The following is a 26,167-nucleotide window of genomic DNA, read 5'->3' as shown; positions in this document are numbered from 1 at the left end:
GGTCTTCCGTCCGGGTTCGTCGAAGACTTTTCGGAAGGCCATGAGAAAGGCAGGCAAGTTGGACACCAGGGGGTCTCCTCTCTCCCATAGAGGATTTAGCCAGGCCAGAGCCTCTCCGGTGAGATGGGACATGATGAAGGCAATTTTGGCCCGGTCGGAGTTAAACTGGTGGGACAGGAGTTCAAAGTGCAGGGTGCACTGATTTATGAAGCCCCGAGCCTGAGCGGAGTCGCCTCCGAAGCGAGGAGGTGCAGAAAGCCGGGGTCCGGGGTAGGATACCATAGTGTTGGTGGACAGTGGAGCTGTCGGATTGCGAATCATGGCGCTGGCGGAGGTTGCTGGCGGAGCATTCAGAGTGTCCAGGCGAGAATTGACATTCCGCAGGTGACCCAGGATGGACTCCTGTTGGGACCTCTGGCGGGACAGTTCATGACACAGGTCCGAGAGCGAGGGAGCTTGGGTGCCACCGGGTTCCATGGCCCAAGCAAACTGTAACGGGTCTGGGAGGCGGAACCTCTGAGCTACTATACAAGGGGGCGGTCCTTGTAAGGGAGCGGGTGGCAATCAGGGATGACGGGCAGGCAGTCACAGCAGGTGACCGGGACAGTCTCTGAGTGGACGGGCTGGAGGTCACGGCAAGTGACCGGGGCAGTCTCTGGAAGAACGGGCAGGAGATCACGGCAAGTGACCGGGGCAGTCTCTGGATGAATGGGCAGGGAGTTACGGCAAGTGACCGGGGCAGTCTCTGGATGAACGGGCAGGGAGTTACGGCAAGTGACCGGGGCAGTCTCTGGATAAAGGGTAGGTACGACCTGTGATGGCAGAGCCTCCGGGTAGGCTAGCAGGCAGATGGTAGATGTGTGCTCCCAGGTGAGCAAGCGAGAGTCTCTGGAATGGTAGGTGGTCACAGCACGTGACGGCGAAGCCTCCAGGTAGGCTAGCAGGCAGGTAACAGGTGGGCGCTCCCAGGTGCGCGGGCAGGAGTCTCTGGAAAGGCAGATGGTCACAGCACGTGATGGCGGAGCCTCCAGGTAGGCTAGCAGGCAGGTAACAGGTGTGCGCTCCCAGGTGAGCGGGCAGGAGTCTCTGGAAAGGCAGATGGTCACAGCATGTGACGGCGGAGCCTCCAGGTAGGCTAGCAGGCAGGTAACAGGTGTGCGCTCCCAGGTGAGCGGGCAAGCTGGTCCATAGACAGACTGACAGGAGTTGGAAGGCAGACCGTCGGACCTCAGGCTAGCAGGCAGGTGACTGGATATCAGGCAGGACAAAGGCAGCAAGCTGGCAGGAATCTGGCAGGTAACTGGCAACGGGACCTGAGGGCTGAAGCACAGGTGAGACACAGGTGCAAACAACATTGCTCGGGCACCTCCATTTTGGAGGAGGTGCCCTTTATATGGGAGGTCCTCCGGCAATTGGCCGGGGACTCCTTAGGACGGCGCGCGCGGTCCCTTTAAGAGAGGGGGAGCGCGCGCGCCCTAAGCGCACTGCCGGGGAAGGAGCGCGCGCCGGAAGCAGCGGGGAGAGCAGCGCTGGAGGACGCCGCGCCAGGAGCGGGGAGGTGAGAGGGACGGCGTCTCTGCCTAGAACGGGGCAGAGACGCCGATGCTACAAGATATATTTTTGTGTCACAACAGTCAGGAGACACTACTGTTTTTCTTTACGGAAAAAACTACCAAAAGCTGAATAATAGAGATTTTTTACCGTGGGATGGCAAAACCACAGTTATTGTTTACCTGGGTATACCACACTTTTTTAAATAGAGATATTTGCTGCTGAACAGTGAGCGACACACTCAAACTGCTTTTTTTTAAGATACCAAATGCCCCAAACTGGATAGTACAACGATTTGACCGGTGGAACTGCGAAACCACACTGGGATGTCGGGCCTACACAAGACTATTTTCAACAGATATATTTTTGTGTCACAACAGTCAGGAGACACTACTGTTTTTCTTTACGGAAAAAGCTACCAAAAGCTGAATAATAGAGATTTTTTACCGTGGGATGGCAAAACCACAGTTATTGTTTACTGGGTATACCACACTTTTTTATATAGAGATATCTGCGGCTGAACTGTGAGCGACACACTCAAACTGCTATTTTTTTAGATACCAAAGGCCCAAAACTGGATAGTACAACGATTTGACCCGTGGAACTGCAAAACCACACTGGGATGCTGGGCCTACACAAGACTATTTTCAACAGATATATTTTTGTGTCACAACAGTCAGGAGACACTACTGTTTTTCTTTACGGAAAAAACTACCAAAAACTGAATAATAGAGATTTTTTACCGTGGGATGGCAAAACCACAGTTATTGTTTACTGGGGTATACCACCCTTTTTAAATAGAGATATTTGCTGCTGAACAGTGAGCGACACACTCAAACTGCTTTTTTTTTAGATACCAAAGGCCCAAAACTGGATAGTACAGCGATTTGACCAGTGGAACTGCGAAACCACACTGGGATGTCGGGCCTACACAAGACTATTTTCAACAGATATATTTTTGTGTCACAACAGTCAGGAGACACTACTGTTTTTCTTTGCTTAAAAAACTACCAAAAGCTGAATAATAGAGATTTTTTACTGTGGGATGGCAAATCCACAGTTATTGGTTACTGGGGTATGCCACACTTTTTAAATAGAGATATTTGCAGCTGAACAGTGAGCGTCACACTCAGACTGCTCTTTTTTAGATACCAAAGGCCCAAAACTTGATAGTACAGCGATTTGACCCGTGGAACTGCGAAACCACACTGGGATGTCGGGCCTACACAAGACTATTTTCAACAGATATATTTTTGTGTCACAACAGTCAGGAGACACTACTGTTTTTCTTTACGGAAAAAACTACCAAAAGCTGAATAATAGAGATTTTTTACCGTGGGATGGCAAAACCACAGTTATTGTTTACTGGGGTATACCACACTTTTTTAAATAGAGATATTTGCGGCTGAACAGTGAGCGACACACTCAAACTGCTTTTTTTTCAGATTCCAAAGGCCCAAAACTTGATTAGTACAGCGATTAAACCAGTGGAACTGCGAAACCACACTGGGATGTCGGGCCTACACAAGACTAATTTCAACAGATATATTTTTGTGTCACAACAGTCAGGAGACACTACTGTTTTTCTTTACGGAAAAAGCTACCAAAAGCTGAATAATAGAGATTTTTTACCGTGGGATGGCAAAACCACAGTTATTGGTTACTGGGGTATACCACACTTTTTAAATAGAGATATTTGCGGCTGAACAGTGAGCGACACACTCAAACTGCTTTTTTTTTAGATACCAAAGGCCCAAAACTGGATAGTACAGCGATTTGACCCGTGGAACTGCGAAACCACACTGGGATATCGGGCCTACACAAGACTATTTTCAACAGATATATTTTTGTGTCACAACAGTCAGGAGACACTACTGTTTTTCTTTACGGAAAAAACGACCAAAAGCTGAATAATAGAGATTTTTTACCGTGGGATGGCAAAACCACAGTTATTGTTTACTGTGGTATACCACACTTTTTTAAATAGAGATATTTGTGGCTGAACAGTGAGCGACACACTCCAACTGCTTTTTTTTTAGATTCCAAAGGCCCAAAACTGGATAGTACAGCGATTTGACCAGTGGAACTGCGAAACCACACTGGGATGTCGGGCCTACACAAGACTATTTTCAACGGATATATTTTTGTGTCACAACAGTCAGGAGACACTACTGTTTTTCTTTACGGAAAAAACTACCAAAAGCTGAATAATAGAGATTTTTTACCGTGGGATGGCAAAACCACAGTTATTGGTTACTGGGGTATACCACACTTTTTTAAATAGAGATATTTGCGGCTGAACAGTGAGCGTCACACTCAAACTGCTCTTTTTTAGATACCAAAGGCCCAAAATTTGATAGTACAGCGATTTGACCCGTGGAACTGCGAAACCACACTGGGATGTCGGGCCTACACAAGACTATTTTCAACAGATATATTTTTGTGTCACAACAGTCAGGAGACACTACTGTTTTTCTTTACGGAAAAAACTACCAAAAGCTGAATAATAGAGTTTTTTTACCGTGGGATAGCAAAACCACAGTTATTGTTTACTGGGGTATACCACACTTTTTTAAATAGAGATATTTGCGGCTGAACAGTGAGCGACACACTCAAACTGCTTTTTTTTTAGATTCCAAAGGCCCAAAACTTGATTAGTACAGCGATTTGACCAGTGGAACTGCGAAACCACACTGGGATGTCGGGCCTACACAAGACTATTTTCAACAGATATATTTTTGTGTCACAACAGTCAGGAGACACTACTGTTTTTCTTTACGGAAAAAGCTACCAAAAGCTGAATAATAGAGATTTTTTACCGTGGGATGGCAAAACCACAGTTATTGTTTACTGGGGTATACCACACTTTTTAAATAGAGATATTTGCGGCTGAACAGTGAGCGACACACTCAAACTGCTTTTTTTTTAGATACCAAAGGCCCAAAACTGGATAGTACAGCGATTTGACCAGTGGAACTGCGAAACCACACTGGGATATCGGGCCTACACAAGACTATTTTCAACAGATATATTTTTGTGTCACAACAGTCAGGAGACACTACTGTTTTTCTTTACGGAAAAAACGACCAAAAGCTGAATAATAGAGATTTTTTACCGTGGGATGGCAAAACCACAGTTATTGTTTACTGGGGTATACCACACTTTTTAAATAGAGATATTTGCGGCTGAACAGTGAGCGACACACTCAAACTGCTATTTTTTTAGATACCAAAGGCCCAAAACTGGATAGTACAGCGATTTGACCAGTGGAACTGCGAAACCACACTGGGATGTCGGGCCTACACAAGACTATTTTCAACAGATATATTTTTGTGTCACAACAGTCAGGAGACACTACTGTTTTTCTTTACGGAAAAAACTACCAAAAGCTGAATAATAGAGATTTTTTACCGTGGGATGGCAAAACCACAGTTATTGTTTACTGGGGTATACCACACTTTTTTAAATAGAGATATTTGCGGCTGAACAGTGAGCGACACACTCAAACTGCTATTTTTTTAGATTCCAAAGGCCCAACAATGGATAGTACAGCGATTTGACCAGTGGAACTGCGAAACCACACTGGGATGTCTGGCCTACACAAGACTATTTTCAACAGATATATTTTTGTGTCACAACAGTCAGGAGACACTACTGTTTTTCTTTACGGAAAAAACTACCAAAAGCTGAATAATAGAGATTTTTTACCGTGGGATGGCACAACCACAGTTATTGGTTACTGGGGTATACCACACTTTTTTAAATAGAGATATTTGCGGCTGAACAGTGAGCGACACACTCAAACTGCATTTTTTTAGATATCAAAGGCCCAAAACTTGATAGTACAGCGATTTGACCCGTGGAACTGCAAAACCACACTGGGATGTCGGGCCTACACAAGACTATTTTAAACAGATATATTTTTGTGTCACAACAGTCAGGAGACACTACTGTTTTTCTTTACGGAAAAAACTACCAAAAGCTGAATAATAGAGATTTTTTACCGTGGGATGGCAAAACCACAGTTATTGTTTACTGGGGTATACCACACTTTTTTAAATAGAGATATTTGCGGCTGAACAGTGAGCGACACACTCAAACTGCTTTTTTTTTAGATACCAAAGGCCCAAAACTGGATAGTACAGCGATTTGACCCGTGGAACTGCGAAACCACACTGGGATGTCGGGCCTACACAAGACTATTTTCAACAGATATATTTTTGTGTCACAACAGTCAGGAGACACTACTGTTTTTCTTTAAGGAAAAAGCTACCAAAAGCTGAATAATAGAGATTTTTTACCGTGGGATGGCAAAACCACAGTTATTGTTTACTGGGGTATACCACACTTTTTAAATAGAGATATTTGCGGCTGAACAGTGAGCGACACACTCAAACTGCTTTTTTTTTAGATACCAAAGGCCCAAAACTGGATAGTATAGCGATTTGACCAGTGGAACTGCGAAACCACACTGGGATGTCGGGCCTACACAAGACTATTTTCAACAGATATATTTTTGTGTCACAACAGTCAGGAGACACTACTGTTTTTCTTTACGGAAAAAACTACCAAAAGCTGAATAATAGAGATTTTTTACCGTGGGATGGCAAAACCACAGTTATTGTTTACTGGGGTATACCACACTTTTTTAAATAGAGATATTTTCAGCTGAACAGTGAGCGACACACTCAAACTGCTTTTTTTTTAGATTCCAAAGGCCCAAAACTGGATAGTACAGCGATTTGACCAGTGGAACTGCGAAACCACACTGGGATGTCGGGCCTACACAACACTATTTTCAACAGATATATTTTTGTGTCACAACAGTCAGGAGACACTACTGTTTTTCTTTACGGAAAAACTACCAAAAGCTGAATAATAGAGATTTTTTACCGTGGGATGGCAAAACCACAGTTATTGGTTACTGGGGTATACCACACTTTTTTAAATAGAGATATTTGCGGCTGAACAGTGAGCGACACACTCAAACTGCTTTTTTTTAGATACCAAAGGCTCAAAACTTGATAGTACAGCGATTTGACCCGTGGAACTGCGAAACCACACTGGGATGTCGGGCCTACACAAGACTATTTTCAACAGATATATTTTTGTGTCACAACAGTCAGGAGACACTACTGTTTTTCTTTACGGAAAAAACTACCAAAAGCTGAATAATAGAGATTTTTTACCGTGGGATGGCAAAACCACAGTTATTGTTTACTGTGGTATACCACACTTTTTTAAATAGAGATATTTGAGGCTGAACAGTGAGCGACACACTCAAACTGCTTTTTTTTTAGATACCAAAGGCCCAAAACTGGATAGTACAGCGATTTGACCCGTGGAACTGCGAAACCACACTGGGATGTCGGGCCTACACAAGACTATTTTCAACATATATATTTTTGTGTCACAACAGTCAGGAGACACTACTGTTTTTCTTTACGGAAAAAACTACCAAAAGCTGAATAATAGAGATTTTTTACCGTGGGATGGCAAAACCACAGTTATTGTTTACCTGGGTATACCACACTTTTTTAAATAGAGATATTTGCTGCTGAACAGTGAGCGACACACTCAAACTGCTATTTTTTAAGATACCAAATGCCCAAAACTGGATAATACAACGATTTGACCGGTGGAACTGCGAAACCACACTGGGATGTCGGGCCTACACAAGATTATTTTCAACAGATATATTTCTGTGTCACAACAGTCAGGAGACACTACTGTTTTTCTTTACGGAAAAAACTACCAAAAGCTGAATAATAGAGATTTTTTACCGTGGGATGGCAAAACCACAGTTATTGTTTACTGGGGTACACCACAATTTTTTTAAATAGAGATATTTGCGGCTGAACAGTGAGCGACACACTCAAACTGCATTTTTTTTAGATACCAAAGGCCCAAAACTGGATAGTACAGCGATTTGACCCGTGGAACTGCGAAACCACACTGGGATGTCGGGCCTACACAAGACTATTTTCAACAGATATATTTTTGTGTCACAACAGTCAGGAGACACTACTGTTTTTCTTTACGGAAAAAACTACCAAAAACTGAATAATAGAGATTTTTTACCGTGGGATGGCAAAACCACAGTTATTGTTTACTGGGGTATACCACACTTTTTTATATAGAGATATTTGTGGCTGAACAGTGAGCGACACACTCAAACTGCTTTTTTTTTAGATACCAAAGGCCCAAAACTGGATAGTACAGCGATTTGACCCGTGGAACTGCAAAACCACACTGGGATGTCGGGCCTACACAAGACTATTTTCAACAGATATATTTTTGTGTCACAACAGTCAGGAGACACTACTGTTTTTCTTTACGGAAAAAACTACCAAAAGCTGAATAATAGAGATTTTTTACCGTGGGATGGCAAAACCACAGTTATTGTTTACCTGGGTATACCACACTTTTTAAATAGAGATATTTGCTGCTGAACAGTGAGCGACACACTCAAACTGCTTTTTTTTAAGATACCAAATGCCCAAAACTGGATAGTACAATGATTTGACCGGTGCAACTGCGAAACCACACTGGGATGTCGGGCCTACACAAGACTATTTTCAACAGATATATTTTTGTGTCACAACAGTCAGGAGACACTACTGTTTTTCTTTACGGAAAAAACTACCAAAAGCTGAATAATAGAGATTTTTTACCGTGGGATGGCAAAACCACAGTTATTGTTTACTGGGGTATACCACACTTTTTTAAATAGAGATATTTGCGGCTGAACAGTGAGCGACACACTCAAACTGCTTTTTTTTTAGATACCAAAGGCCCAAAACTGGATAGTACAGCGATTTGACCCGTGGAACTGCAAAACCACACTGGGATGTCGGGCCTACACAAGACTATTTTCAACAGATATATTTTTGTGTCACAACAGTCAGGAGACACTACTGTTTTTCTTTACGGAAAAAACTACCAAAAGCTGAATAATAGAGATTTTTTACCGTGGGATGGCAAAACCACAGTTATTGTTTACTGTGGTATACCACACTTTTTTAAATAGAGATATTTGAGGCTGAACAGTGAGCGACACACTCAAACTGCTTTTTTTTTAGATACCAAAGGCCCAAAACTGGATAGTACAGCGATTTGACCCGTGGAACTGCGAAACCACACTGGGATGTCGGGCCTACACAAGACTATTTTCAACATATATATTTTTGTGTCACAACAGTCAGGAGACACTACTGTTTTTCTTTACGAAAAAAACTACCAAAAGCTGAATAATAGAGATTTTTTACCGTGGGATGGCAAAACCACAGTTATTGTTTACCTGGGTATACCACACTTTTTTAAATAGAGATATTTGCTGCTGAACAGTGAGCGACACACTCAAACTGCTATTTTTTAAGATACCAAATGCCCAAAACTGGATAATACAACGATTTGACCGGTGGAACTGCGAAACCACACTGGGATGTCGGGCCTACACAAGATTATTTTCAACAGATATATTTCTGTGTCACAACAGTCAGGAGACACTACTGTTTTTCTTTACGGAAAAAACTACCAAAAGCTGAATAATAGAGATTTTTTACCGTGGGATGGCAAAACCACAGTTATTGTTTACTGGGGTACACCACAATTTTTTTAAATAGAGATATTTGCGGCTGAACAGTGAGCGACACACTCAAACTGCATTTTTTTTAGATACCAAAGGCCCAAAACTGGATAGTACAGCGATTTGACCCGTGGAACTGCGAAACCACACTGGGATGTCGGGCCTACACAAGACTATTTTCAACAGATATATTTTTGTGTCACAACAGTCAGGAGACACTACTGTTTTTCTTTACGGAAAAAACTACCAAAAACTGAATAATAGAGATTTTTTACCGTGGGATGGCAAAACCACAGTTATTGTTTACTGGGGTATACCACACTTTTTTATATAGAGATATTTGTGGCTGAACAGTGAGCGACACACTCAAACTGCTTTTTTTTTAGATACCAAAGGCCCAAAACTGGATAGTACAGCGATTTGACCCGTGGAACTGCAAAACCACACTGGGATGTCGGGCCTACACAAGACTATTTTCAACAGATATATTTTTGTGTCACAACAGTCAGGAGACACTACTGTTTTTCTTTACGGAAAAAACTACCAAAAGCTGAATAATAGAGATTTTTTACCGTGGGATGGCAAAACCACAGTTATTGTTTACCTGGGTATACCACACTTTTTAAATAGAGATATTTGCTGCTGAACAGTGAGCGACACACTCAAACTGCTTTTTTTTAAGATACCAAATGCCCAAAACTGGATAGTACAATGATTTGACCGGTGCAACTGCGAAACCACACTGGGATGTCGGGCCTACACAAGACTATTTTCAACAGATATATTTTTGTGTCACAACAGTCAGGAGACACTACTGTTTTTCTTTACGGAAAAAACTACCAAAAGCTGAATAATAGAGATTTTTTACCGTGGGATGGCAAAACCACAGTTATTGTTTACTGGGGTATACCACACTTTTTTAAATAGAGATATTTGCGGCTGAACAGTGAGCGACACACTCAAACTGCTTTTTTTTTAGATACCAAAGGCCCAAAACTGGATAGTACAGCGATTTGACCCGTGGAACTGCAAAACCACACTGGGATGTCGGGCCTACACAAGACTATTTTCAACAGATATATTTTTGTGTCACAACAGTCAGGAGACACTACTGTTTTTCTTTACGGAAAAAACTACCAAAAGCTGAATAATAGAGATTTTTTACCGTGGGATGGCAAAACCACAGTTATTGTTTACCTGGGTATACCACACTTTTTTAAATAGAGATATTTGCTGCTGAACAGTGAGCGACACACTCAAACTGCTTTTTTTTAAGATACCAAATGCCCAAAACTGGATAGTACAATGATTTGACCGGTGCAACTGCGAAACCACACTGGGATGTCGGGCCTACACAAGACTATTTTCAACAGATATATTTTTGTGTCACAACAGTCAGGAGACACTACTGTTTTTCTTTACGGAAAAAACTACCAAAAGCTGAATAATAGAGATTTTTTACCGTGGGATGGCAAAACCACAGTTATTGTTTACTGGGGTATACCACACTTTTTTAAATAGAGATATTTGCGGCTGAACAGTGAGCGACACACTCAAACTGCTTTTTTTTCAGATTCCAAAGGCCCAAAACTTGATTAGTACAGCGATTTGACCAGTGGAACTGCGAAACCACACTGGGATGTCGGGCCTACACAAGACTATTTTCAACAGATATATTTTTGTGTCACAACAGTCAGGAGACACTACAGTTTTTCTTTAAGGAAAAAGCTACCAAAAGCTGAATAATAGAGATTTTTTACCGTGGGATGGCAAAACCACAGTTATTGTTTACTGGGGTATACCACACTTTTTAAATAGAGATATTTGCGGCTGAACAGTGAGCGACACACTCAAACTGCTTTTTTTTAAGATACCAAATGCCCAAAACTGGATAGTACAACGATTTGACCGGTGGAACTGCGAAACCACACTGGGATGTCGGGCCTACACAAGACTATTTTCAACAGATATATTTTTGTGTCACAACAGTCAGGAGACACTACTGTTTTTCTTTACAGAAAAAACTACCAAAAGCTGAATAATAGAGATTTTTTACTGTGGGATGGCAAAACCACAGTTATTGTTTACTGGGGTACACCACAATTTTTTAAATAGAGATATTTGCGGCTGAACAGTGAGCGACACACTCAAACTGCATTTTTTTTAGATACCAAAGGCTCAAAACTGGATAGTACAGCGATTTCACCCGTCGAACTGCGAAACCACACTGGGATGTCAGGCCTACACAAGACTATTTTCAACAGATATATTTTTGTGTCACAACAGTCAGGAGACACTACTGTTTTTCTTTACGGAAAAAACTACCAAAAACTGAATAATAGAGATTTTTTACCGTGGGATGGCAAAACCACAGTTATTGTTTACTGGGGTATACCACACTTTTTTATATAGAGATATTTGTGGCTGAACAGTGAGCGACACACTCAAACTGCTATTTTTTTAGATACCAAAGGCCCAAAACTGGATAGTACAACAATTTGACCCGTGAAACTGCAAAACCACACTGGGATGTCGGGCCTACACAAGACTATTTTCAACAGATATATTTTTGTGTCACAACAGTCAGGAGACACTACTGTTTTTCTTTACGGAAAAAACTACCAAAAGCTGAATAATAGAGATTTTTTACCGTGGGATGGAAAAACCACAGTTATTGGTTACTGGGGTATACCACACTTTTTTAAATAGAGATATTTGCGGCTGAACAGTGAGCGACACACTCAAACTGCTTTTTTTTAGATACCAAATGCCCAAAACTTGATAGTACAGCGATTTGACACGTGGAACTGCGAAACCACACTGGGATGTCGGGCCTACACAAGACTATTTTCAACAGATATATTTTTGTGTCACAACAGTCAGGAGACACTACTGTTTTTCTTTACGGAAAAAACTACCAAAAGCTGAATAATAGAGATTTTTTACCGTGGGATGGCAAAACCACAGTTATTGTTTACCTGGGTATACCACACTTTTTTAAATAGAGATATTTGCTGCTGAACAGTGAGCGACACACTCAAACTGCTTTTTTTTAAGATACCAAATGCCCAAAACTGGATAGTACAACGATTTGACCGGTGGAACTGCGAAACCACACTGGGATGTCGGGCCTACACAAGACTATTTTCAACAGATATATTTTTGTGTCACAACAGTCAAGAGACACTACTGTTTTTCTTTACGGAAAAAACTACCAAAAGCTGAATAATAGAGATTTTTTACCGTGGGATGGCAAAACCACAGTTATTGTTTACTGGGGTACACCACAATTTTTTAAATAGAGATATTTGCGGCTGAACAGTGAGCGACACACTCAAACTACATTTTTTTTAGATACCAAAGGCCCAAAACTGGATAGTACAGCGATTTGACCCGTGGAACTGCGAAACCACACTGGCATGTCGGGCCTACACAAGACTATTTTCAACAGATATATTTTTGTGTCACAACAGTCAGGAGACACTACTGTTTTTCTTTACGGAAAAAACTACCAAAAGCTGAATAATATAGATTTTTTACGTTGGGATGGCAAAACCACAGTTATTGTTTACTGGGGTATACCACACTTTTTTATACAGAGATATTTGCGGCTGAACAGTGAGCGACACACTCAAACTGCTATTTTTTTAGATACCAAAGGCCCAAAACTGGATAGTACAACAATTTGACCCGTGGAACTGCGAAACCACACTGGGATGTCGGGCCTACACAAGACTATTTTCAACAGATATATTTTTGTGTCACAACAGTCAGGAGACACTACAGTTTTTCTTTAAGGAAAAAGCTACCAAAAGCTGAATAATAGAGATTTTTTACCGTGGGATGGCAAAACCACAGTTATTGTTTACTGGGGTATACCACACTTTTTAAATAGAGATATTTGCGGCTGAACAGTGAGCGACACACTCAAACTGCTTTTTTTTAAGATACCAAATGCCCAAAACTGGATAGTACAACGATTTGACCGGTGGAACTGCGAAACCACACTGGGATGTCGGGCCTACACAAGACTATTTTCAACAGATATATTTTTGTGTCACAACAGTCAGGAGACACTACTGTTTTTCTTTACAGAAAAAACTACCAAAAGCTGAATAATAGAGATTTTTTACTGTGGGATGGCAAAACCACAGTTATTGTTTACTGGGGTACACCACAATTTTTTAAATAGAGATATTTGCGGCTGAACAGTGAGCGACACACTCAAACTACATTTTTTTTAGATACCAAAGGCCCAAAACTGGATAGTACAGCGATTTGACCCGTGGAACTGCGAAACCACACTGGCATGTCGGGCCTACACAAGACTATTTTCAACAGATATATTTTTGTGTCACAACAGTCAGGAGACACTACTGTTTTTCTTTACGGAAAAAACTACCAAAAGCTGAATAATATAGATTTTTTACGTTGGGATGGCAAAACCACAGTTATTGTTTACTGGGGTATACCACACTTTTTTATACAGAGATATTTGCGGCTGAACAGTGAGCGACACACTCAAACTGCTATTTTTTTAGATACCAAAGGCCCAAAACTGGATAGTACAACAATTTGACCCGTGGAACTGCGAAACCACACTGGGATGTCGGGCCTACACAAGACTATTTTCAACAGATATATTTTTGTGTCACAACAGTCAGGAGACACTACTGTTTTTCTTTACGGAAAAAACTACCAAAAGCTGAATAATAGAGATTTTTTACCGTGGGATGGCAAAACCACAGTTATTGTTTACTGGGGTATACCACCCTTTTTAAATAGAGATATTTGCGGCTGAACAGTGAGCGACACACTCAAACTGGTTTTTTTTTAGATACCAAAGGCCCAAAACTGGATAGCACAGCGATTTGACCAGTGGAACTGCGAAACCACACTGGGATGTCGGGCCTACACAAGACTATTTTCAACAGATATATTTTTGTGTCACAACAGTCAGGAGACACTACTGTTTTTCTTTACGGAAAAAACTACCAAAAGCTGAATAATAGAGATTTTTTACTGTGGGATGGCAAAACCACAGTTATTGGTTACTGGGGTATACCACACTTTTTTAAATAGAGATATTTGCAGCTGAACAGTGAGCGTCACACTCAAACTGCTCTTTTTTAGATACCAAAGGCCCAAAACTTGATAGTACAGCGATTTGACCCGTGGAACTGCGAAACCACACTGGGATGTCGGGCCTACACAAGACTATTTTCAAGAGATATATTTTTGTGTCACAACAGTCAGGAGACACTACAGTTTTTCTTTAAGGAAAAAGCTACCAAAAGCTGAATAATAGAGATTTTTTACCGTGGGATGGCAAAACCACAGTTATTGTTTACTGGGGTATACCACACTTTTTAAATAGAGATATTTGCGGCTGAACAGTGAGCGACACACTCAAACTGCTTTTTTTTAAGATACCAAATGCCCAAAACTGGATAGTACAACGATTTGACCGGTGGAACTGCGAAACCACACTGGGATGTCGGGCCTACACAAGACTATTTTCAACAGATATATTTTTGTGTCACAACAGTCAGGAGACACTACTGTTTTTCTTTACGGAAAAAACTACCAAAAGCTGAATAATAGAGATTTTTTACCGTGGGATGGCAAAACCACAGTTATTGTTTACTGGGGTATACCACACTTTTTTAAATAGAGATATTTGCGGCTGAACAGTGAGCGACACACTCAAACTGCTTTTTTTTCAGATTCCAAAGGCCCAAAACTTGATTAGTACAGCGATTTGACCAGTGGAACTGCGAAACCACACTGGGATGTCGGGCCTACACAAGACTATTTTCAACAGATATATTTTTGTGTCACAACAGTCAGGAGACACTACAGTTTTTCTTTAAGGAAAAAGCTACCAAAAGCTGAATAATAGAGATTTTTTACCGTGGGATGGCAAAACCACAGTTATTGTTTACTGGGGTATACCACACTTTTTAAATAGAGATATTTGCGGCTGAACAGTGAGCGACACACTCAAACTGCTTTTTTTTAAGATACCAAATGCCCAAAACTGGATAGTACAACGATTTGACCGGTGGAACTGCGAAACCACACTGGGATGTCGGGCCTACACAAGACTATTTTCAACAGATATATTTTTGTGTCACAACAGTCAGGAGACACTACTGTTTTTCTTTACAGAAAAAACTACCAAAAGCTGAATAATAGAGATTTTTTACTGTGGGATGGCAAAACCACAGTTATTGTTTACTGGGGTACACCACAATTTTTTAAATAGAGATATTTGCGGCTGAACAGTGAGCGACACACTCAAACTGCATTTTTTTTAGATACCAAAGGCTCAAAACTGGATAGTACAGCGATTTCACCCGTCGAACTGCGAAACCACACTGGGATGTCAGGCCTACACAAGACTATTTTCAACAGATATATTTTTGTGTCACAACAGTCAGGAGACACTACTGTTTTTCTTTACGGAAAAAACTACCAAAAACTGAATAATAGAGATTTTTTACCGTGGGATGGCAAAACCACAGTTATTGTTTACTGGGGTATACCACACTTTTTTATATAGAGATATTTGTGGCTGAACAGTGAGCAACACACTCAAACTGCTATTTTTTTAGATACCAAAGGCCCAAAACTGGATAGTACAACAATTTGACCCGTGAAACTGCAAAACCACACTGGGATGTTGGGCCTACACAAGACTATTTTCAACAGATATATTTTTGTGTCACAACAGTCAGGAGACACTACTGTTTTTCTTTACGGAAAAAACTACCAAAAGCTGAATAATAGAGATTTTTTACCGTGGGATGGCAAAACCACAGTTATTGTTTACCTGGGTATACCACACTTTTTTAAATAGAGATATTTGCGGCTGAACAGTGAGCGACACACTCAAACTGCTTTTTTTTAGATACCAAATGCCCAAAACTTGATAGTACAGCGATTTGACACGTGGAACTGCGAAACCACACTGGGATGTCGGGCCTACACAAGACTATTTTCAACAGATATATTTTTGTGTCACAACAGTCAGGAGACACTACTGTTTTTCTTTACGGAAAAAACTACCAAAAGCTGAATAATAGAGATTTTTTACCGTGGGATGGCAAAACCACAGTTATTGTTTACCTGGGTATACCACACTTTTTTAAATAGAGATATTTGCTGCTGAACAGTGAGCGACACACTCAAACTGCTTTTTTTTAAGATACCAAATGCCCAAAACTGGATAGTACAACGATTTGACCGGTGGAACTGCGAAACCACACTGGGATGTCGGGCCTACACAAGACTATTTTCAACAGATATATTTTTGTGTCACAACAGTCAAGAGACACTACTGTTTTTCTTTACGGAAAAAACTACCAAAAGCTGAATAATAGAGATTTTTTACCGTGGGATGGCAAAACCACAGTTATTGTTTACTGGGGTACACCACAATTTTTTAAATAGAGATATTTGCGGCTGAACAGTGAGCGACACACTCAAACTACATTTTTTTTAGATACCAAAGGCCCAAAACTGGATAGTACAGCGATTTGACCCGTGGAACTGCGAAACCACACTGGCATGTCGGGCCTACACAAGACTATTTTCAACAGATATATTTTTGTGTCACAACAGTCAGGAGACACTACTGTTTTTCTTTACGGAAAAAACTACCAAAAGCTGAATAATATAGATTTTTTACGTTGGGATGGCAAAACCACAGTTATTGTTTACTGGGGTATACCACACTTTTTTATACAGAGATATTTGCGGCTGAACAGTGAGCGACACACTCAAACTGCTATTTTTTTAGATACCAAAGGCCCAAAACTGGATAGTACAACAATTTGACCCGTGGAACTGCGAAACCACACTGGGATGTCGGGCCTACACAAGACTATTTTCAACAGATATATTTTTGTGTCACAACAGTCAGGAGACACTACTGTTTTTCTTTACGGAAAAAGCTACCAAAAGCTGAATAATAGAGATTTTTTACCGTGGGATGGCAAAACCACAGTTATTGTTTACTGGGGTATACCACCCTTTTTAAATAGAGATATTTGCGGCTGAACAGTGAGCGACACACTCAAACTGCTCTTTTTTAGATACCAAAGGCCCAAAACTTGATAGTACAGCGATTTGACCCGTGGAACTGCGAAACCACACTGGGATGTCGGGCCTACACAAGACTATTTTCAAGAGATATATTTTTGTGTCACAACAGTCAGGAGACACTACAGTTTTTCTTTAAGGAAAAAGCTACCAAAAGCTGAATAATAGAGATTTTTTACCGTGGGATGGCAAAACCACAGTTATTGTTTACTGGGGTATACCACACTTTTTAAATAGAGATATTTGCGGCTGAACAGTGAGCGACACACTCAAACTGCTTTTTTTTAAGATACCAAATGCCCAAAACTGGATAGTACAACGATTTGACCGGTGGAACTGCGAAACCACACTGGGATGTCGGGCCTACACAAGACTATTTTCAACAGATATATTTTTGTGTCACAACAGTCAGGAGACACTACTGTTTTTCTTTACGGAAAAAACTACCAAAAGCTGAATAATAGAGATTTTTTACCGTGGGATGGCAAAACCACAGTTATTGTTTACTGGGGTACACCACAATTTTTTAAATAGAGATATTTGCGGCTGAACAGTGAGCGACACACTCAAACTGCATTTTTTTTAGATACCAAAGGCTCAAAACTGGATAGTACAGCGATTTCACCCGTCGAACTGCGAAACCACACTGGGATGTCGGGCCTACACAAGACTATTTTCAACAGATATATTTTTGTGTCACAACAGTCAGGAGACACTACTGTTTTTCTTTACAGAAAAAACTACCAAAAACTGAATAATAGAGATTTTTTACCGTGGGATGGCAAAACCACAGTTATTGTTTACTGGGGTATACCACACTTTTTTATATAGAGATATTTGTGGCTGAACAGTGAGCGACACACTCAAACTGCTATTTTTTTAGATACCAAAGGCCCAAAACTGGATAGTACAACAATTTGACCCGTGAAACTGCAAAACCACACTGGGATGTCGGGCCTACACAAGACTATTTTCAACAGATATATTTTTGTGTCACAACAGTCAGGAGACACTACTGTTTTTCTTTACGGAAAAAACTACCAAAAGCTGAATAATAGAGATTTTTTACCGTGGGATGGAAAAACCACAGTTATTGGTTACTGGGGTATACCACACTTTTTTAAATAGAGATATTTGCGGCTGAACAGTGAGCGACACACTCAAACTGCTTTTTTTTAGATACCAAATGCCCAAAACTTGATAGTACAGCGATTTGACACGTGGAACTGCGAAACCACACTGGGATGTCGGGCCTACACAAGACTATTTTCAACAGATATATTTTTGTGTCACAACAGTCAGGAGACACTACTGTTTTTCTTTACGGAAAAAACTACCAAAAGCTGAATAATAGAGATTTTTTACCGTGGGATGGCAAAACCACAGTTATTGTTTACCTGGGTATACCACACTTTTTTAAATAGAGATATTTGCTGCTGAACAGTGAGCGACACACTCAAACTGCTTTTTTTTAAGATACCAAATGCCCAAAACTGGATAGTACAACGATTTGACCGGTGGAACTGCGAAACCACACTGGGATGTCGGGCCTACACAAGACTATTTTCAACAGATATATTTTTGTGTCACAACAGTCAAGAGACACTACTGTTTTTCTTTACGGAAAAAACAACCAAAAGCTGAATAATAGAGAATTTTTACCGTGGGATGGCAAAACCACAGTTATTGTTTACTGGGGTACACCACAATTTTTTAAATAGAGATATTTGCGGCTGAACAGTGAGCGACACACTCAAACTACATTTTTTTTAGATACCAAAGGCCCAAAACTGGATAGTACAGCGATTTGACCCGTGGAACTGCGAAACCACACTGGCATGTCGGGCCTACACAAGACTATTTTCAACAGATATATTTTTGTGTCAAAACAGTCAGGAGACACTACTGTTTTTCTTTACGGAAAAAACTACCAAAAGCTGAATAATATAGATTTTTTACGTTGGGATGGCAAAACCACAGTTATTGTTTACTGGGGTATACCACACTTTTTTATACAGAGATATTTGCGGCTGAACAGTGAGCGACACACTCAAACTGCTATTTTTTTAGATACCAAAGGCCCAAAACTGGATAGTACAACAATTTGACCCGTGGAACTGCGAAACCACACTGGGATGTCGGGCCTACACAAGACTATTTTCAACAGATATATTTTTGTGTCACAACAGTCAGGAGACACTACTGTTTTTCTTTACGGAAAAAGCTACCAAAAGCTGAATAATAGAGATTTTTTACCGTGGGATGGCAAAACCACAGTTATTGTTTACTGGGGTATACCACCCTTTTTAAATAGAGATATTTGCGGCTGAACAGTGAGCGACACACTCAAACTGGTTTTTTTTTAGATACCAAAGGCCCAAAACTGGATAGCACAGCGATTTGACCAGTGGAACTGCGAAACCACACTGGGATGTCGGGCCTACACAAGACTATTTTCAACAGATATATTTTTGTGTCACAACAGTCAGGAGACACTACTGTTTTTCTTTACGGAAAAAACTACCAAAAGCTGAATAATAGAGATTTTTTACTGTGGGATGGCAAAACCACAGTTATTGGTTACTGGGGTATACCACACTTTTTTAAATAGAGATATTTGCAGCTGAACAGTGAGCGTCACACTCAAACTGCTCTTTTTTAGATACCAAAGGCCCAAAACTTGATAGTACAGCGATTTGACCCGTGGAACTGCGAAACCACACTGGGATGTCGGGCCTACACAAGACTATTTTCAAGAGATATATTTTTGTGTCACAACAGTCAGGAGACACTACTGTTTTTCTTTACGGAAAAAACTACCAAAAGCTGAATAATAGAGATTTTTTACCGTGGGATAGCAAAACCACAGTTATTGTTTACTGGGGTATACCACACTTTTTTAAATAGAGATATTTGCGGCTGAACAGTGAGCGACACACTCAAACTGCTTTTTTTTTAGATTCCAAAGGCCCAAAACTTGATTAGTACAGCGATTTGACCAGTGGAACTGCGAAACCACACTGGGATGTCGGGCCTACACAAGACTATTTTCAACAGATATATTTTTGTGTCACAACAGTCAGGAGACACTACTGTTTTTCTTTACGGAAAAAACAACCAAAAGCTGAATAATAGAGAATTTTTACCGTGGGATGGCAAAACCACAGTTATTGTTTACTGGGGTACACCACAATTTTTTAAATAGAGATATTTGCGGCTGAACAGTGAGCGACACACTCAAACTACATTTTTTTTAGATACCAAAGGCCCAAAACTGGATAGTACAGCGATTTGACCCGTGGAACTGCGAAACCACACTGGCATGTCGGGCCTACACAAGACTATTTTCAACAGATATATTTTTGTGTCAAAACAGTCAGGAGACACTACTGTTTTTCTTTACGGAAAAAACTACCAAAAGCTGAATAATATAGATTTTTTACGTTGGGATGGCAAAACCACAGTTATTGTTTACTGGGGTATACCACACTTTTTTATACAGAGATATTTGCGGCTGAACAGTGAGCGACACACTCAAACTGCTATTTTTTTAGATACCAAAGGCCCAAAACTGGATAGTACAACAATTTGACCCGTGGAACTGCGAAACCACACTGGGATGTCGGGCCTACACAAGACTATTTTCAACAGATATATTTTTGTGTCACAACAGTCAGGAGACACTACTGTTTTTCTTTACGGAAAAAGCTACCAAAAGCTGAATAATAGAGATTTTTTACCGTGGGATGGCAAAACCACAGTTATTGTTTACTGGGGTATACCACCCTTTTTAAATAGAGATATTTGCGGCTGAACAGTGAGCGACACACTCAAACTGGTTTTTTTTTAGATACCAAAGGCCCAAAACTGGATAGCACAGCGATTTGACCAGTGGAACTGCGAAACCACACTGGGATGTCGGGCCTACACAAGACTATTTTCAACAGATATATTTTTGTGTCACAACAGTCAGGAGACACTACTGTTTTTCTTTACGGAAAAAACTACCAAAAGCTGAATAATAGAGATTTTTTACTGTGGGATGGCAAAACCACAGTTATTGGTTACTGGGGTATACCACACTTTTTTAAATAGAGATATTTGCAGCTGAACAGTGAGCGTCACACTCAAACTGCTCTTTTTTAGATACCAAAGGCCCAAAACTTGATAGTACAGCGATTTGACCCGTGGAACTGCGAAACCACACTGGGATGTCGGGCCTACACAAGACTATTTTCAAGAGATATATTTTTGTGTCACAACAGTCAGGAGACACTACTGTTTTTCTTTACGGAAAAAACTACCAAAAGCTGAATAATAGAGATTTTTTACCGTGGGATAGCAAAACCACAGTTATTGTTTACTGGGGTATACCACACTTTTTTAAATAGAGATATTTGCGGCTGAACAGTGAGCGACACACTCAAACTGCTTTTTTTTTAGATTCCAAAGGCCCAAAACTTGATTAGTACAGCGATTTGACCAGTGGAACTGCGAAACCACACTGGGATGTCGGGCCTACACAAGACTATTTTCAACAGATATATTTTTGTGTCACAACAGTCAGGAGACACTACTGTTTTTCTTTACGGAAAAACTACCAAAAGCTGAATAATAGAGATTTTTTACCGTGGGATGGCAAAACCACAGTTATTGGTTACTGGAGTATACCACACTTTTTTAAATAGAGATATTTGCGGCTGAACAGTGAGCGACACACTCAAACTGCTTTTTTTTAGATACCAAAGGCCCAAACTTGATAGTACAGCGATTTGACCCGTGGAACTGCGAAACCAAACTGGGATGTCGGGCCTACACAAGACTATTTTCAACAGATATATTTTTGTGTCACAACAGTCAGGAGACACTACTGTTTTTCTTTACGGAAAAAACTACCAAAAGCTGAATAATAGAGATTTTTTACCGTGGGATGGCAAAACCACAGTTATTGTTTACTGGGGTATACCACACTTTTTTAAATAGAGATATTTGAGGCTGAACAGTGAGCGACACACTCAAACTGCTTTTTTTTTAGATACCAAAGGCCCAAAACTGGATAGTACAGCGATTTGACCAGTGGAACTGCGAAACCACACTGGGATGTCGGGCCTACACAAGACTATTTTCAACAGATATATTTTTGTGTCACAACAGTCAGGAGACACTACTGTTTTTCTTTACGGAAAAAACTACCAAAAGCTAAATAATAGAGATTTTTTACCGTGGGATGGCAAAACCACAGTTATTGGTTACTGGAGTATACCACACTTTTTTAAATAGAGATATTTGCGGCTGAACAGTGAGCGACACACTCAAACTGCTTTTTTTTAGATACCAAAGGCCCAAACTTGATAGTACAGCGATTTGACCCGTGGAACTGCGAAACCAAACTGGGATGTCGGGCCTACACAAGACTATTTTCAACAGATATATTTTTGTGTCACAACAGTCAGGAGACACTACTGTTTTTCTTTACGGAAAAAACTACCAAAAGCTGAATAATAGAGATTTTTTACCGTGGGATGGCAAAACCACAGTTATTGTTTACTGGGGTATACCACACTTTTTTAAATAGAGATATTTGAGGCTGAACAGTGAGCGACACACTCAAACTGCTTTTTTTTTAGATACCAAAGGCCCAAAACTGGATAGTACAGCGATTTGACCAGTGGAACTGCGAAACCACACTGGGATGTCGGGCCTACACAAGACTATTTTCAACAGATATATTTTTGTGTCACAACAGTCAGGAGACACTACTGTTTTTCTTTACGGAAAAAACTACCAAAAGCTAAATAATAGAGATTTTTTACCGTGGGATGGCAAAACCACAGTTATTGTTTACGTGGGTATACCACACTTTTTAAATAGAGATATTTGCTGCTGAACAGTGAGCGACACACTCAAACTGCTTTTTTTTAAGATACCAAATGCCCAAAACTGGATAGTACAACGATTTGACTGGTGGAACTGCGAAACCACACTGGGATGTCGGGCCTACACAAGACTATTTTCAACAGATATATTTTTGTGTCACAACAGTCAGGAGACACTACTCTTTTTCTTTACGGAAAAAACTACCAAAAGCTGAATAATAGAGATTTTTTACCGTGGGATGGCAAAACCACAGTTATTGTTTACTGGGGTATACCACACTTTTTTATATAGAGATATTTGTGGCTGAACAGTGAGCGACACACTCAAACTGCTATTTTTTTAGATACCAAAGGCCCAAAACTGGATAGTACAACAATTTGACCCGTGAAACTGCAAAACCACACTGGGATGTCGGGCCTACACAAGACTATTTTCAACAGATATATTTTTGTGTCACAACAGTCAGGAGACACTACTGTTTTTCTTTACGGAAAAAACTACCAAAAGCTGAATAATAGAGATTTTTTACCGTGGGATGGAAAAACCACAGTTATTGGTTACTGGGGTATACCACACTTTTTTAAATAGAGATATTTGCGGCTGAACAGTGAGCGACACACTCAATCTGCTTTTTTTTAGATACCAAATGCCCAAAACTTGATAGTACAGCGATTTGACCCGTGGAACTGCAATACCACACTGGGATGTCGGGCCTACACAAGACTATTTTCAACAGATATATTTTTGTGTCACAACAGTCAGGAGACACTACTGTTTTTCTTTACGGAAAAAACTACCAAAAGCTGAATAATAGAGATTTTTTACCGTGGGATGGCAAAACCAGAGTTATTGTTTACTGGGGTATACCACACTTTTTTAAATAGAGATATTTGCGGCTGAACAGTGAGCAACACACTCAAACTGCTTTTTTTTAAGATACCAAATGCCCAAAACTGGATAGTACAATGATTTGACCGGTGGAACTGCGAAACCACACTGGGATGTCGGGCCTACACAAGACTATTTTCAACAGATATATTTTTGTGTCACAACAGTCAGGAGACACTACTGTTTTTCTTTACGGAAAAAACTACCAAAAGCTGAATAATAGAGATTTTTTACTGTGGGATGGCAAAACCACAGTTATTGGTTACTGGGGTATACCACACTTTTTTAAATAGAGATATTTGCAGCTGAACAGTGAGCGTCACACTCAAACTGCTCTTTTTTAGATACCAAAGGCCCAAAACTTGATAGTACAGCGATTTGACCCGTGGAACTGCGAAACCACACTGGGATGTCGGGCCTAGACAAGACTATTTTCAAGAGATATATTTTTGTGTCACAACAGTCAGGAGACACTACTGTTTTTCTTTACGGAAAAAACTACCAAAAGCTGAATAATAGAGATTTTTTACCGTGGGATAGCAAAACCACAGTTATTGTTTACTGGGGTATACCACACTTTTTTAAATAGAGATATTTGCGGCTGAACAGTGAGCGACACACTCAAACTGCTTTTTTTTTAGATTCCAAAGGCCCAAAACTTGATTAGTACAGCGATTTGACCAGTGGAACTGCGAAACCACACTGGGATGTCGGGCCTACACAAGACTATTTTCAACAGATATATTTTTGTGTCACAACAGTCAGGAGACACTACTGTTTTTCTTTACGGAAAAACTACCAAAAGCTGAATAATAGAGATTTTTTACCGTGGGATGGCAAAACCACAGTTATTGGTTACTGGAGTATACCACACTTTTTTAAATAGAGATATTTGCGGCTGAACAGTGAGCGACACACTCAAACTGCTTTTTTTTAGATACCAAAGGCCCAAACTTGATAGTACAGCGATTTGACCCGTGGAACTGCGAAACCAAACTGGGATGTCGGGCCTACACAAGACTATTTTCAACAGATATATTTTTGTGTCACAACAGTCAGGAGACACTACTGTTTTTCTTTACGGAAAAAACTACCAAAAGCTGAATAATAGAGATTTTTTACCGTGGGATGGCAAAACCACAGTTATTGTTTACTGGGGTATACCACACTTTTTTATATAGAGATATTTGTGGCTGAACAGTGAGCGACACACTCAAACTGCTATTTTTTTAGATACCAAAGGCCCAAAACTGGATAGTACAACAATTTGACCCGTGAAACTGCAAAACCACACTGGGATGTCGGGCCTACACAAGACTATTTTCAACAGATATATTTTTGTGTCACAACAGTCAGGAGACACTACTGTTTTTCTTTACGGAAAAAACTACCAAAAGCTGAATAATAGAGATTTTTTACCGTGGGATGGAAAAACCACAGTTATTGGTTACTGGGGTATACCACACTTTTTTAAATAGAGATATTTGCGGCTGAACAGTGAGCGACACACTCAATCTGCTTTTTTTTAGATACCAAATGCCCAAAACTTGATAGTACAGCGATTTGACCCGTGGAACTGCAATACCACACTGGGATGTCGGGCCTACACAAGACTATTTTCAACAGATATATTTTTGTGTCACAACAGTCAGGAGACACTACTGTTTTTCTTTACGGAAAAAACTACCAAAAGCTGAATAATAGAGATTTTTTACCGTGGGATGGCAAAACCAGAGTTATTGTTTACTGGGGTATACCACACTTTTTTAAATAGAGATATTTGCGGCTGAACAGTGAGCAACACACTCAAACTGCTTTTTTTTAAGATACCAAATGCCCAAAACTGGATAGTACAATGATTTGACCGGTGGAACTGCGAAACCACACTGGGATGTCGGGCCTACACAAGACTATTTTCAACAGATATATTTTTGTGTCACAACAGTCAAGAGACACTACTGTTTTTCTTTACGGAAAAAACTACCAAAAGCTGAATAATAGAGATTTTTTACCGTGGGATGGCAAAACCACCGTTATTGTTTACTGGGGTACACCACAATTTTTTAAATAGAGATATTTGCGGCTGAACAGTGAGCGACACACTCAAACTGCTTTTTTTTTAGATACCAAAGGCCCAAAACTGGATAGTACAGCGAT

Source organism: Phyllobates terribilis, unplaced genomic scaffold, assembly GCF_046119375.1.
Source record: "Phyllobates terribilis strain yellow unplaced genomic scaffold, ASM4611937v1 Scaffold_1__5_contigs__length_1240528914, whole genome shotgun sequence".
Lineage (NCBI taxonomy): Eukaryota > Metazoa > Chordata > Amphibia > Anura > Dendrobatidae > Phyllobates > Phyllobates terribilis.
The sequence above is the reverse complement of the archived record's forward strand: the minus strand, read 5'-3'. Positions refer to the sequence as shown.